The 16,517-nt window shown below is 40.5% G+C and overlaps 1 protein-coding gene across 2 annotated transcripts in view; it reads left to right on the forward strand.

Annotated features, from left to right (window-relative positions):
• Positions 1–16,517, forward strand: part of LOC124884543 (endothelin-converting enzyme-like 1) — a 90,561-nt gene that overhangs the window by 19,349 nt on the left and 54,695 nt on the right. The window lies entirely within an intron of this gene.

Here is a 16,517-nt window from a genome sequence, read left to right on the forward strand (position 1 = left end):
GAAGTTGTACCTTTAGAGCATAAGCGCTTTAGTTTGAGGTTGTTTTCTGTGTGTGTGTGTGTGTGTGTGTGTGTGTGCGTGTGTGTGTGTGTGTGTGTGTGTGTGTGTGTGTGTGAGTGTGTGTGTGCGTGTGTGTGTGTGTGTGTGTGTGTGTGTTCTGACTTTGGATTAGGCCTGCCCCTGGTGTTTGGAGCACAACAAAGTGTCACCAGATGTACAGATTGGTTTTTTAGTGCTGCTGTGCATGTATTTGTATGTGCATCTGTGTTTGTGAGTGTTTGGAGGGAGTCACTGCTGGGTGAATTTCCAGTTCTACTGCAGCTGATTATTATTGATCTACACCCACACCTTCCTACCTCCTGCAGTCCCAGACATAGGCAGACCCCTGTTCACATACACGTTTTCACCTCCTTCTTGACAGACTTCAGGGGAGGCCATAGAGGGCTGCTTCCCATCAGGGTGTGTGTTACACCACTGACAGCTTGCAAGTAGTCACTCTGCTATACACATATACACAGCGGCTCTCAGCCGCCATGCATGGCTGAATGGTTGTATGACAGGCGGGTGGATTTCTTGCTTGTCATTTCTGTCTGAGGCAGGATATGTGTCCGTGTAACAACATAACCAATTCAGACATTTTGGTAATTTCATGAATGGCCAGTTCATGACGCTACAGTCTCACTCAGTGCTGCCATTTCTTTACCTCCTCTCACTGATTCAACCACACCCCGAATGTTTTATCTTGAAACTTCTGATTGATTTTGTGCAAATCTGAGGCTTGATAATATATTGATTGCTTACACACAAGATATGTAATCAAGTAACCAGAAACATATCCACTTAAAGTCATAGTATGAAATTGCAAATTGACAAAAGTCAGACTACGGTTGGAGATGACTGATGGCTTTTGTTTTGCAGAAGCTAAACTAATCAACTGATGCAGTAATAGATTACCTTATAAGAGTGATCAATGGGAGAAAGTTCTTTGTTGACCTGTGTTGTCTCAGTGAAATGAATTACCCAGAAACCAACACTTTGTTTCTGTTAGACAAACATATTTTTTTTAGTTTCTGTTCTTGCCCAATAATCATTTTCAATACATACACTGAACACCATTAAAAAAATATAACTTTGATTAATGAAAACTTAGGTGTGGCATAGTCAAAATTATGAAATGGGAAATACCTTACTGCCCTGTACATTCTAAAGTGATTCTCCTTTTAAAAAATGTAACTTCTTTACACAAAACTAAAGGGATTGTAGTCACAAACTATTGTAAGGACAATCTGAGATCATAAAAAAGGATGGCAAGCTAAAGAGCAATAGGCAAATTGTGCCAAAGCTTTTTGTTTTGTGAGATCAACATTAGCCACAGAAGAAATGTAAGTACATAATTTTTCTCTAATAGATTTCTCACACCAATGCAGGCACGAACTAATACCTGACATGGCTTTGAAATAGCAAAAATGTCCACTAAATCTTCCTGCTAAGATTGTAGGGATACCGGTCACTGGACATTTAATGGTTCTTCACCTGCAAAAAGAACCATAGCGCAAATATCTGCAGTGATCATTCATCGGCACTTTGATACGTGGAATGAGTGGATCTATTTCAAAAAGGTCAGTCTGGTTATCATTGCATTTTAAAATGTCAGCTGACTAATTTGCCTAATCTTTGCATATAACAAAGTCCGGAGAAAACCTTTTTTCCCTGGAAAGTTTCCAAACCATTTGTCACAAGCAGCTTGAGTCCTTGCTCAGGATCAAGTCCCAAAAACACCATTGTTGTTCAACACACAAATGACAGTAAACCACTTCTTTGAAAAAAAATACTGCAGAATTTGCTCAAGTTAGAATAATAATTAGGATTGATTATCGTAAACTTGAAAACCATTGTCTACTAACTTTCTATTCACAAAATTTACAACAATGACTGATTGTTTGTGCCTGTGTGTGTGTGTGTGGTTTGGAAGACCAAAAAAATCAAACAGCAGCGGATGTCATGTTTTCAAACTGGTTTTCATAACAAAATGGTTGATGTGACAAGAACAATGGACTGAGGTACAAGACAGCGGACCCGATGGACCACATGTTGCATGTAAGACCATGTGGACTGTTACTGTTGGTATCCTCTGCAGAGGACAATGAGGGGGTTATTTGAATTTCCCTTGAGCTCTACAGGTCCTTCTCAAAAAATTAGCATATTGTGATAAAGTTCATTATTTTCTATAATGTAATGATGAAAATTCAATATTTATATATTTTAGATTCATTGCACACTAACTGAAATATTTCAGGTCTTTTATTGTCTTAATACGGATGATTTTGGCATACAGCTCATGAAAACCCAAAATTCCTATCTCACAAAATTAGCATATTTCATCCGACCAATAAAAGAAAAGTGTTTTTAATACAAAAAACGTCAACCTTCAAATAATCATGTACAGTTATGCACTCAATACTTGGTCGGGAATCCTTTTGCAGAAATGACTGCTTCAATGTGGCGTGGCATGGAGGCAATCAGCCTGTGGCACTGCTGAGGTCTTATGGAGGCCCAGGATGCTTCGATAGCGGCCTTTAGCTCCTCCAGAGTGTTGGGTCTTGAGTCTCTCAACGTTCTCTTCACAATATCCCACAGATTCTCTATGGGGTTCAGGTCAGGAGAGTTGGCAGGCCAATTGAGCACAGTGATACCATGGTCAGTAAACCATTTACCAGTGGTTTTGGCACTGTGAGCAGGTGCCAGGTCGTGCTGAAAAATGAAATCTTCATCTCCATAAAGCTTTTCAGCAGATGGAAGCATGAAGTGCTCCAAAATCTCCTGATAGCTAGCTGCATTGACCCTGCCCTTGATAAAACACAGTGGACCAACACCAGCAGCTGACACGGCACCCCAGACCATCACTGACTGTGGGTACTTGACACTGGACTTCTGGCATTTTGGCATTTCCTTCTCCCCAGTCTTCCTCCAAAATTAACTGCTCTGTGTCATCTTGTGAAAGTTTTCATGACATGAGGTGACAGACCGCTGCTCTAAATGCCTTCTTCATTTTGCCAGGTTTGCTTTTTACAAGCAAATTGTTTTTTGGTCTTGTCCTCAAAAATTTTGTTTCTTAATTCTATCAGAAGATACACCAGCATTACCAGACAGTTCATGTAGAACATTGTAGCTGCAGGTAGTAGAAATACATTCTGGAATAAGGGAGAAACTTAGGTAACAAGGTAACAAAGTTGGTCTATTTGCCCAGGTTTTTCATCCATCTTTTGTACACTCTACGTACTTTAGGTATGATTGCTATAGTGACATGCTAATGTCAACACACCCATTAAGTCCAACAGATGCAAGCAGTTTGCACCCTTTTTGGATCAGGTCCCATTTGTTTTCTCTTCATTCATAACTTTAGCAAGTGCAGAAATGTACAAAAGTGATCCTGGAGAAATAGAGAAATATTTCTTCACATAAGGCTCTTCAGAACTGTAGGACCAATGACTGATGTGTCATGGAGGAATCAGGCATATCTAAATAAGTTCTTGATGCACAGCTGCAGTTTGTAAAAGACAGTTAACTCAGTCATGTTTTTAACTAATTTACTGGACAATAAAAACCTTTTATTTAAATAAAAAAAGGGATCAGAATGTAAAATACTTTAGGCTTATAAAAATATGTAGGGCTACTATATGAATTGACAGGATGAAAAAGAAACAGTTTATTTACTGAGATACATTATTTGTATTACTAAATAAGAAAAGGTTGTTTGTTTAGTGGTAAGGGGTGCTGCCTGTGCGCTTGCTCCCCACTCCTCATCCAGGAAATGTGTGTCTAATTTTGCTTTCAGTGCATTGGCTGAACAAGGAACATATTCCTCAGGGAAAATCAGCTGTGTTGGCATTGAGGAAGCGTTTACCTGAGATCTGTTCGTGAAGCACCATTTGTTGGGATGTTCTTTAGTCATAAAGCTGGTATCCAGAGCAAAAAATAGAAACGGGACTTTACACATGAATTTCACATTTAATTTGTAGGATACAGAAACCATTTGCAACAGCATTACACACTAGAAGACAAGATTATTTATTTGTTCTATCATATACGAACAGCTTATGAATTTGTTTGTGTTTTGAGGTAAATTACATGGAGTCAGCTAGTTGTACTACAGTACATGGGGATACAACATAGAAATTACTTATTTATTTGGTATATAAAGTACCGACCCTCCAAAAACAAAAATCTTTTTTTTTTTTTTTTTTTTTTTTATCTTACATTTTTATGTGAACACAAATCTGAAGACCCTTTAACATTTTTACAAGATTTATTCTTTATTATTGTTTTCTTCTTTATTTTGCTCTTTATTTTTGTCTGTTGTATGAGTGTTACCTTAATTTCTTGTTGTTTTTTTTTTGGTTGTTTTGCCTAAATATTAAGGGATAATCCACTTTGTTAAGTATGGTACTATTGCTGCTTTCACATCCATTAGACCTGTTCAACTCCACTTCTAATGTTCGGTCTGGTGCCATGTGTTTGCCAATTATCCCTTTCAGCTGTCCGTCTATCCATCGCTCTTGATGGCTTTTGTAATGAGTTCTACACTATGGTTCAATCATCGCTCTCTACCTGTTGTTTGTTTTCTTCAATACAGTCTAAATGACAGTATGTGCTTTCTCTATTTTATCTTTCATTGAGCATTTGGCAGATATGGGTTTCGGCTTGGAGCTACAAACACTTTCCACTCAAAGGTGCAGTTGTTCCCTTGGAAAACCTGACTCACGTCATTCTCAGTTGTTCAAAATGATCAGTACGCAACAGCAGTATGTGATGTAGTTTTTTTGCCCCTCTTCCTGCACTTTACAGGAGGTTGAGTATGCTTGGTTGGTAGAACTCTGTAGCTTCCTGGTTGAGGCTTGTTTGATAGATTTTACAACCAAAAAATTATTACAAGTTTACTAAATTTCCTCACTAAGCTGTTTAAAGCTGCCATCATCTTTTAAAAGATCAAATACACAAATGCAAGTCATGAACAAAACCATGTTGGGCTGTCATGGTTGACACGCCTCTTCAACATTGCGTGGCGGACGGGGACAGTGCCTCTGGACTGGCAGACTGGGGTGGTGATCCCCCTTCAAAAGAAGGGGGACCGGAGGGTGTGTTCCAACTACAGCGGGATCACACTCCTCAGCCTCCCTGATAAGGCCTACGCCAGGGTATTGGAGAGGAGAGTCCAGCCGATAGTCGAACCTCGGCTTCAGGAGGAGCAGTGTGGTTTTCGTCCCGGCCGTGGAACACTGGACCAGCTCTATACCCTCTACAGGGTGCTCGAGGGTTCATGGGAGTTTGTCCAACCGGTTCACATGTGTTTTGTGGACCTGGAGAAGGCATTCCTCTGTGTCCCTTGTGATGCCCTGTGGGGGGTGTTCCAGGAGTATGAAATTGGGGGCCCCTTATTAGGGGCCATCTGGTCCCTGTACAAGCGGAGCAGGAGTTTGGTCTACATTGCCGGCACTAAGTCGGACCTGTTCCCGGTGCATGTTGGACTCTGGCAGGGCTGCCCTTTGTCACCGGTCCTGTTCATAACTTTTATGGACAGGATTTCTAGACGCAGCCAAGGGCCGGAGGGGGTCTGGTTTGGGGACCAGTGGATTTTGTCTCTTCTTTTTGCAGATGACGTGGTCCTGCTGGCCCCCTCTAGCCAAGACCTACAGCATGCGCTGGGGCAGTTCAAAGCCAAGTGTGAAGTGGCTGGAATGAAGATCAGCTCCTCCAAGTCCGAGGCCATGGTACCCGACCGGAAAAGGGTGGCTTGTCCTCTTCAGGTTGGAGGGGAGTTCCTGCCTCAAGTGGAGGAGTTTAAGTATCTCGGGGTCTTGTTCACAAGTGGGGGAAAAATGGAGTGGGAGATCGACAGATGGATCGGTGCGGCTGCCGCAGTAATGGGGGCACTGTGCCGGTCCGTTGTGGTGAAGAGAGAGCTGAGCCGAAAAGCAAAGCTCTCAATTTACCGGTCGGTCTACGTTCCTACCCTCACCTATGGCCATGAACTTTGGGTCATGACCGAAAGAACGAGATCCCGGATACAGGCAGCTGTAATGAGCTTCCTCTGTAGGGTGGCCGGGCACTCCCTTAGAGATAGGGTGAGGAGCTCGGCCATCCGGGAGGGGCTCGGAGTAGAGGCGCTGCTCCTCCACATCGAGAGGAGCCAGTTGAGGTGGCTCGGGCATCTATACCGGATGTCTCCTGAATGCCTTCCTCGGGAGGTGTTCCAGGCACGTCCCACTGGGAGGAGGCCCAGGGGACAGCCCAGGACACGCTGGAGGGACTATGTCTCTCGGCTGGCCTGGGAACGCCTTGGGCTCCCCCCGGAGGAGCTGGAGGAGGTGTCTGGGGAGAGGGATGTCTGGGCGTCTCTGCTGAGTCTGCTGCCCCCGCGACCCGGTCCTTGATAAACGGAAGACGACGAGTATGAGTAAATTTCCTCACTAAGCTGTTTAAAGCTGCCATCATCTTTTAAAAGATCAAATACACAAATGCAAGTCATGAACAAAAAGCAAGTATCTCAGTTTCCACAAACGGATGCCAGGTTCCATAATGTCATCAGTGAAGACAGTGTTGGGACCCAGCCATGGATTTCAACATTAAACTCTGGTACGGACTTTTCTGGAACTTTCAAAATAAATTGCATTTAACTGACTTCCAGCAACTGAGGAAAGGGAGGTAGCAGCAGACTTCCCATGATGCCTCTGTCTGAATAAGAGCAGCCCCTCTCCAACAAGCTGACCTCTTCTACACCGGTGTTTATCGGGATAGGAGGGGGACAAAGCGCGCTAATGTCTTTTGCTGGCAAAAAGACAAACTCTTCAAACTGGATCCAAGAGTGTCATAAGATCACGCGATCATATGCACAAGTTAAGTATGAGTGAAGCACTCTTTGTGTACCCGGTGATTTCATTCATAAAGAGGGGAAATTAAGGTATAAGCATTGCTTACTTTCTCTCCGAGGCCTGCCGAAACTGTGTCGCAGAGAAATCCCCAGTAGAGAAGATGTTTCTACCAGCCGAGTCTGAAGGAAGGACAATGGCCCGCATCACCGTGGATACGGTAATGAATAGCTGGTTGGCGGACACAACGAGCCGTTTTTCGTCCACAGCTCGAGGTTAGCGGGAAACTAACCCTTGTTCACTGTGGATACCTTCTTCAAACTTCATCGTCACTTGGACAACATTCCTCACCACAGTTCATGAGGTTAAGTGTTTGGGCAGAGCAGAAAAATAATAGAAAGATTTAGATTGAAATGATCTAAATGTTTTTCATCTTATGAAGTTTGGTTTTGTTTGTGTGAAACTCGGCTATCTTAGTGCTAGCAGGCTATCTGCAGCACGCGTGCCCTGTTTGTGTTCTGTGTTTGTGTTTTTAAAGTTAAGTCAAACTTCATTTCAAGGGTGATTTTAAACACAGAAGATTGCTCATAACGCGCCGTCTGCGCTTATGCATTTTAACCCTTATATTAACCGAGGTATTTTAAAGGTATGTGATTGTTTCTGGTGCTAAGCTATCAGCTTCTTTGTTAGCTCAACGCTAACCGGTAAGAACACGTGCTTGCTACTAAAGAGTATTTAACAGAAAGGTTGTTAGTTTTCAAGCTATTGAATAATAGTCCCTAAACATTATTTTACTAAATCTGATAACTAAGTAAACACTATTAAGCCCCATTTCTCCAGAAAGGTTTGGCTGTTTTCCAAAATATTCCCTTAATAATATTTCTTCAAATATTATTTCAATAAATAAAGGCAGCTAATTAGACGCCGTTGAGAAATGGTCATCCAGAAGGTTGGTTTCATTCAGCAGATCATTATTTAAAACATTATTTTATTAAAATAATATTTTATCTGATCTTGCATTGTGAATTGTTGTCTAAAGGTATGCTGATTATTGTCTAAGTTGGTTCCAAGACTAACTTAACTTCACTTCCAGGTTCTTCAAGATAATCCTTGGTTCTCCAACATAAACATTGCATGGTAATGTTGCATCACTCTTTTGGTCATGGTTTTCAATCATCTTTCATCAACTTGTTTATATTGCACATAGTCCATTAGTCTTCCCTATTCTTCAATTCTGCTTGGTAGTTTAGTTGGATTATTTTAGCATAGTAAAGAGTTTGTTAATTGAAATATGTTTGACTTTGAGTTGACTTATTTTTGTTAATAAATTCTTGTATTTTAAGAAATTGTGTGAATTCATTCCATGTGTGTGCAGAGTTTTGCTGTTCAATAATGTCAGAGCACGTTTCACACCTTTCTATTTTGTCCTAATACCATCTCGTTACTGGGCCGGTATTCACAGGATAACCCTTAACAGACCGAAATATTATTTGATAAAATATTAATATTAAATAATATTCTCAGATTAATAATCACAACAACAGAATGGCAAAGCTGTGTGAGAGCTAAACCTACTGTTGCATTTCAAAGTCAAGTTAGCATTCAGGTACTGCTGATCAAATGCACTTGATCAACCAATAATCTGCATTTTTTTGCAATTTGGAGGCCTGTAGCATAGAGGTGGTTGTTAACACGATGCCAGGATGGAAAGGCAAGGACAGTCCGTGGAATACTCAGACATGTTTCAAAAAGCCACGATTTACTTCTAATACTCATTACTTGTACCACTATTACACACAGACCACAAATAATACAAATCGTCAAGATTTGCCAAATTTCAGGATTCTTAGTTTAATCATAATAGGTCTCTGAATACTCAGCTGATTCATAATGTATTCTTAGTCCCTGTAATTCTTGAGCAATCTGGAATTCAAGGCACATGTCTTGAGCTGTTCAAAATTTGGGGCCAAATTCCTGATTCCAAAACATCTCAGTTAATTCTTAACTAATTCCTAGTTTTTTCATAGGAATTAAATTATTTTTTTTCCTATGTATTCTTAACTCAGTCAGGGATTGGTGAAGCATTGTCTTGACCACTCAGGACCATCGTGTCTAGAACTGCCCAAATGTCTCTTCTGTCTTTGGAAAAGAATGAAAAAATTAGTAATAAGGAAAATAATTAATAAAATCAAGGTAAAAAACAAACAAAACTAAAATATTTTTTTGGGAAAAATCACTGAAAAATCACTGAAATAATTCAATCCAACTAGCCCCTCATCACTTTTTATTACATCTTGATGGAAAATCCCATGAATTGTCAAGAATGGTAGCAAATTTAAATTTAATTGTACCTGATTCTTCTGCATGTTGTTAACTGATTCCTTGTAATGAATTTTTGTGCAATCAACCCAAACTCTGTACTAGTATAAAAAGCAAGTCAGCGGAATCTCCATTGATGAGAGGGGATTTTCCCAACAGCCGCGTTCGGGTACCGCTTGTAAACTAGGTTGTCAAACTATCGGAAAAACTCTAAAGTAAACATGTTTTATTCTAACAAAGGGGCACATTCGTATTTCAACATTTCCTAAACATCTATATTCACTGTTTTCAAGTGTTATATTATTGTATAATCTATCTATTTATGCATTGGCTATGCCTGCTTATACTACTTTATAAATTGAAAGAAATCCAAACAAACCTCGAGCACGTTATATACTTTTAGAACATGATAAAATCATATTAATTTCAGCGGTTTTGTTTGTTTCTGACCGAATTTTAAAAAAAAAACAACATATTATTTTCTTGATTGAAACATACCAGACACATATCAAACTGTGAATTTAAAACCCGAATACATATCGAACTGTGGTATTTGTGTACTGGTACACCCACACAAGTTAAATTTGCTGTCTTAGTTTTTGAATGCCATTGTATCTCCAGGCAGATACCATGATGTTGCAGTTCACCTTTCCAGTGTTAATAATTTAGCCTGGTAGGACCTCACCCTCCTTCTGACTCCTCCTCAGTCCTCGTGCCTCAAAGTTTTTCCTTCTCTCTGATCCTCTTCAAACTTTTTCTCTTATCATCTGCTCCTCCCGTTGTGCCCATCTGTCTTTTCTTTCCTTCCACTCCTCTCTCTGCATCTTGCACAACTCTGTCAAATGAAGTCTTTTTCTTCACAGTTCTCTTTCAATTCCCAAACAATCCCTACTCTCCTTTCCCTCCATCTACACTTTGTTCATCTCCACATCTCCTCATTCATATACACAAAACTTCCTTTTCTCTCTCAGCTTCCTGTAACAATGTTTTTTAAACCTCGTTCTTAGTAGCCTCCGACACCCTTTTTTACCGGCTTCTGACTCAGATGAGGTTAATTGTTGGAATTTTAAAAAGGTTGGGAGAAAAGGAGTTGGTATATTTTAATAAGGACATTATTAAATAAGCTCAATGTCCTCACATCATGAGTGCAGTTTTCATGCAGTCAGAAATTAAAAAAAACGTTGTCAGAGAACTTTTGTAAGATTGATCAACCTTGTTTAACATCTTTATTTGTGGGGTGCTTATATCTAGGAGTGAAAAAGAAACTAATGCAACAACATCAATCTTTTGAAGTTAAAACCATTGGTCTTAGAACTGTGACTTGATCTAGTACAGAGTTTTATAGCCCAGTTTATAGTTTAGTTGAAGTTTATTGTCACTCAGTGTTGTCCAAATAAATGTTCGAAGCAGTCAATGTCAACATCAACACCTAATACATCTTAAATATCACGAATATTCTAACAATTGACAGTTATACCATATAACAACAGTAATCGTTCAGACTGATAAAACAGACGATGGAGATATCCTGACATTCTAAGAACAATCACAAGCATTTTTTCTCAATTTGAGATGTCCTTTAAAATAAAGTTCTGCACAGCATGTGCTCATCATCCATACACTTTTTTTTTTTTTACATGTCCTGTCAAGACATGTCAGGCATACATATAGAGAAGCTGCTTGCCTACATTTGACAGGGCAGCTTTGTTTTACAAAAAGGATATCTGATATCCTAATTGATTTATTGACCTTATTAAATCAGGGTTGCATGTGGAATCAAAGTAGACAGGTTGTATGGCCTCAACATTTAGGATTAATTGCATGGGTGCACGAGTGTGAACATTTGTGCGTATGTGTGTGTTGGTGTGTGTTTGTGTGTGTGTGTGTTTGGGTGTTGTCCCTCTCACAGTTTTTAATGCAGCCAATCCCATTAAGAATAGGTGTGTGTGGAGTAGGTATGTGTGCTAGTTCGCCCCCTGGTATAGCAAAGATGTTGCAATGGTGAGAAGAGTAGCAACCTGGCAAAACTCGGCACTCAAGAGCAGCAAGGGGCAGGTAGCCTCAGCTCCCACAGCAGCTACAGGCAGAGAGACACCCCTACCGAGCAACCTTACGACTGACACGGAGGCGGGTCGACATCGGAGCATAGGAGTAGCAGCCCCCAGGGCAGAGAGGCACAGCAAGAGACACAGGTTACCAAACCCCCCCCCATTAGACCCCACCACCACATCCCCCAGTACAAGTCAAGCCAGCAACCCAGTCGCCCTGGGGTGCACAAGCTTTAATTTACCATAGATTTTCTTTAATCCATACATGGTGATAGATATACATGGTAGCGAAAATCTAGATAGATAGATAGATAGATAGATAGATAGATAGATAGATAGATAGATAGATAGATAGATAGATAGATAGATAGATAGATAGATAGATAGATAGATAGATAGATAGATAGATAGATAGATAGATAGATAGATAGATAGATAGATAGATAGATAGATAGATAGATAGATAGATAGATAGATAGATAGATAGATAGATAGATAGATAGATAGATAGATAGATAGATAGATAGATAGATATCTCTACTCAAATGGCCTCCACAGTCACCAGATCTCAATCCAATAGAGCACCTTTGGGATGTGGTGGAACGGGAGATTCGCATCATGGATGTGCAGCCAACAAATCTGCAGCATCTGTATGATGCTATAATGTCAATATGGACCAAACTCTCTGAGGAATGTTTCCAGTACCTTGTTGAATCTATGCCACAAAGGATTAAGGCAGTTCTGAAGGCAAAAGAGGGTCCAACCCGGTACTAGCAAGGTGTACCTAATAAAGTGCCTGGTGAGTGTATATAAAGGTTAGCTGGTTTCACAGTTTGATGCAGTGATTGCAGATAGTCTGCGACATCAGTTGGTGACAAGATAAAAGACAAAAACACACCTGTGTGGTGCAATATGTACCATGTATTAATATTTGCCATTAAGACACCTTGGACAGTTGCCCAGAAGTGCACAGAGATCACTTAACTTTGTGCAGTCATGCAGCAGTTGGTAGTAAGTAGCGGGATCTGGTGTTGGTGGTTATAATTAAAAATAACTGGGCACATTTTCATTCAGACATTCAGACGTCTTATGCATCGCAAATTATATCACTCCTGCTGAATTCAACTCCACTTATTTTCTTTTATACCGCAATACCAGCTTTGGTTATGAAAGATTACATGCCCTGGAATATATGATTTGTGATTTATGAACAGCCACAGTACATTTAAAGAGGGACATATGATGGAACTGATTTGTGATAGTATTGTCTTAGGCATACACAAACTTATTATGCAGGGAAACCATAATAGTGTTCAAATAAACTGAAATCTACCCTAATGTGACCTGAAACATTTGAAGCAGTACTGGGACTTGGCTGTGGTGCAATTTGTAGAATCCTTGTGGACTGTACTGCAGAGATACAAAGAAACTCTGGATGCAGAAGTTGGCTTTGGAGAAATCTGATTGGTACAGGACAAGTAGAGTTGTGTAATTATTTAAATAGATTTTGGTTCTCCTCCAGAGAGCTTTCTTGATTCAAACTGAAAATTGTAGGGTCTTCTACTTCAATATTGTAGCAAGGTCCGATTTCATAGATGCTCTGTTGCCCTCATTGTAGCCATTTTCTGCTCTCAAGATGCAGTGCAGTTTTCTTTTTGCCAGGGGGCTGTTCTTAAAGATGCCATCAACTACCTTCTTCAGCAAGCACTGTGGGGATCATGTTCTCTGATTTCCCCAGTGCGTATAACACAATTCAGCCAGAAAATACGGGTGGATATCTCTACACCAACCTGGATTATTGACTACCTGACAAACAGGCCTCAGTGTTTAAAACTGACAGGTTGTGCATCATAGAGGGCGATCTCTAGCTCAGGGGCACCATTAAAGCTTGTACAGCCTATTCATCCACAGAGACACACTGATGACCCTGCAGCCAGGGGTTTTGTCAGTGCTGGGCAGAGGGCTGAGCACGGAACTGGCTGAGGGCTTTGTGTCATGATTAGGGTACAATCACAATTAAAGTCAATCTTATTAGAAGTAAGAAGGATCATTGCACTGTTTTCATCTTAAGACAAAAGGTGGGGCTGGTGAAGGACAACAGATACCTGGCTGTCTATATGGACAACAGCTTAGAGTGAAAATGCAACACTAGGTGTGTTTGGATCAGACAAATCAAAGCAGGTATTTGCTGAGGTTTAGGACTTTCAATGTTAGCAGTAGAATGTTGCATAAATTTTCCAGAAAATAACTTTAGTTTTTCCATATCTGTCAAGGCAGCATAATTAAAGCAAGCAAAATAAATAAATTGAACAGTCTGGTTATAAAGGTTGGATCTGTGCTGAGGTCTGCTCATGATTGAAAGATAAATACCGTATAATATTTTTACTAATAATCTAGTGCAACAACGAACTTTCCTGATTAAAAAATACAAGTATTTTAAATGCACCTTTGTCAATTTAATTTATGAGGTGGATGCAGCATCTATGTTTATAACATGACTTACACAAACTGCATTTTATCACTGATTCCCATCAGCAGAAAGATGTCAGAATTTGCCTTCTCATCCACTCTGTATTTAAAAAAATGATCAACCCAAAACCATCCTTGTCAACTCTGATATGTGCAGCAGTGCTCTACATCAGTTTGAAGGAATTAAAACTGCCACAACCAAAAACTCCTCATACAGTTGCAGTCAGGAATTTACATACACTCAGAAACACATTTAAATCTACATCTGCCGTCAGTTTTAAACACCTAGCTCTCCTACTGGTGGTGTAGCCTCCACCATGACGTACCTACCACACCTAACAGCTGGTACAGTGTTCTTTGGTGCGCACGTTCCTTGAATTCTCAAAATACTTCTTGTCATTGTCATCAAATAGCTCAATATTTGTTTTTGTGACCATGAAACATCCCTGAAACTATTCAACTTATATATATATATATATATACACACTCACCGGCCACTTTATTAAGTACACCTTGGTAGTACCGGGTTGGAACCCCTTTTGCCTTCAGAACTGCCTTAATCCTTGGTGGCATAGATTCAACAAGGTACTGGAAACATTCCTCAGAGAGTTTGGTCCATATTGACATGATAGCAGATTTGTCAGCTACACATCCATGATGCGAATCTCCCGTTCCACCTGATCCCAAAGGTGCTCTATTGGATTGAGATCTGATGACTGTGGAGGCCATTTGAGTACAGTGAACTCATTGTATTGTTCAAGAAACCAGTCTGAGATGATTCGCGCTTTATGACATGGCGCGTTATCCTGCTGGAAGTAACCATCAGAAGATGGGTACACTGTGGTCATAAAGTGATGGACATGGTCAGCAACAATACTCAGGTAGGCTGTGTCATTGACACGATGCTCAATTGGTACTAAGGGGCCCAAAGTGTGCCAAGAAAATATCCCCCACACCATTACACCACCGCCACCAGCCTGAACCGTTGAGACAAGGCAGGATGGATCCATGCCTTCATGTTGTTGATGCCAAATTCTGACCCTACCATCTGAATGTTGCAGCAGAAATCGAGACTCATCAGACCAGGCAACGTTTTTCCAATCTTCTATTGTCCAATTTTGGGGAGCCTGTGCGATTTGTAGCCTCAGTTTTCTGTTCTTATCTGACAGGAGTGGCACCCGGTGTGATCTTCTGCTGCTGTAGCCCATCCACCTCAAGGTTCGACGTGTTGTGTGTTCAGAGAGGCTCTTCTGCATGCCTTGGTCGTAACAAGTGGTTATTTGAGTTACTGTTGCCTTTCTATCAGCTTGAACCAGTCTGGCCATTCTCCTCTGACCTCTGGCATCAACAAGACATTTTCTCTTTTTTGGACCATTCTCTGTAAACGCTAGAGATGGTACTGCGTGAAAATCCCAGTAGATCAGCAGTTTCTGAAATACTCAGACCAGCCCGTATGGCACCAACAAACATGCCACGTTCAAGGTCACTTAAATCACCTTTCTTCCCCATTCTGATGCTCGGTTTGAACTGCAGCAGATCGTCTTGACCATGTCTACATGCCTAAATGCACTGAGTTGCTGCCATGTGATTGGCTGATTAGAAATTTGCGTTAAAAAGTAGTTGGACAGGTGTACCTAAAAATGTGACAGGTGAGTGTAAGTCCATCTATAATTTGCTGTCACTTCAATCCACCTTGCAGCCACAATACTTTCAAAAAACACACAAAATACACCAGCATATGTTTAGGTTCAGCCTGGAGTATTTTGAGAATGGGGATACCCAGAAATTAGAGAGTCCACTGTGTTCTTCATTTGCCCCAGAATTAGGAATGTTCACATGTCATTTTATCCAACTCCAAGTCTAGTCTCAAGCCTTTTGTCCCAATTCAGAGTCAAGTCTCTAATGACATACATAGACATCGAATTCATCAAAGATTCTGTCTTTTCAAACAGTCAAGCAGGTCTCATGCAACGGTTATACCTTCACTCAGTAGCTCAATCTTGAGAGAATTCAGCCATGTCGAATGTCCTTTTTGTTTTGTTTTTTTTCCTTGAGGCTGTTGTAGTTCCTATTTTAAACAATGGATGGCACTGAAAATAAAATATTTCTGTATCCCAAAATAGACGGCAGAGGAAGAGTACATAGAGGGAATGCATAGCTAATACAGCTCTTAGTAAATGTTACTTTTACATGAGTGTTACTTTTACGGTATTTTTACAAGCCTGTCAAAGATGAACACTTAAGAGCAACAAAGAGCATGTAGACCTGGCTCCAGAAGGCAGCAGCAGTCCCAGGCAGCCAGACATTAAGCATCAACACCACGGGTCATGAGCTGTTTTAAATGGAGATGTGCACAACCGCCGGAAACGACAAGGCATGTTCTCCAGAAACAATGTGCGCATGTGCACTTCTGTAACAAGGTACTCTGAGTTAGGACAGTAACAGTGAGCGCTAAGCAGGTCTTAGTCTTGCCAGCTATTTTTTTTTCCTAGAAACAGAAGGGTTGAAGGGAGAGGTATCAGTGTAGTTGTTGTTGGGTGTTATAATTGTGTCATAATTATTTTAATCAGTGAATGCTCCAATTTGTCCCATTTTATGACACAATTATCGTCAGCCTGCATCTTGGAACTAATGAATCACCTGGTCACGTAGTGAATAATTCTGTAGTGTGACAATTCCTACTTATGTCATGGGAACCAAAGATTAGTTACCCCTAAAGGAGCCTGTGTATTACAGAAAATCATATTGCAGGCTTGGCGAACAAAGATAACATCCTCACGAGAGTCGTGATTTTGAACTTAAAAAGAAATTATCA

The sequence above is a fragment of the Girardinichthys multiradiatus genome, chromosome 18 (assembly GCF_021462225.1).
Source record: "Girardinichthys multiradiatus isolate DD_20200921_A chromosome 18, DD_fGirMul_XY1, whole genome shotgun sequence".
In the NCBI taxonomy this organism is placed as follows: domain Eukaryota; kingdom Metazoa; phylum Chordata; class Actinopteri; order Cyprinodontiformes; family Goodeidae; genus Girardinichthys; species Girardinichthys multiradiatus.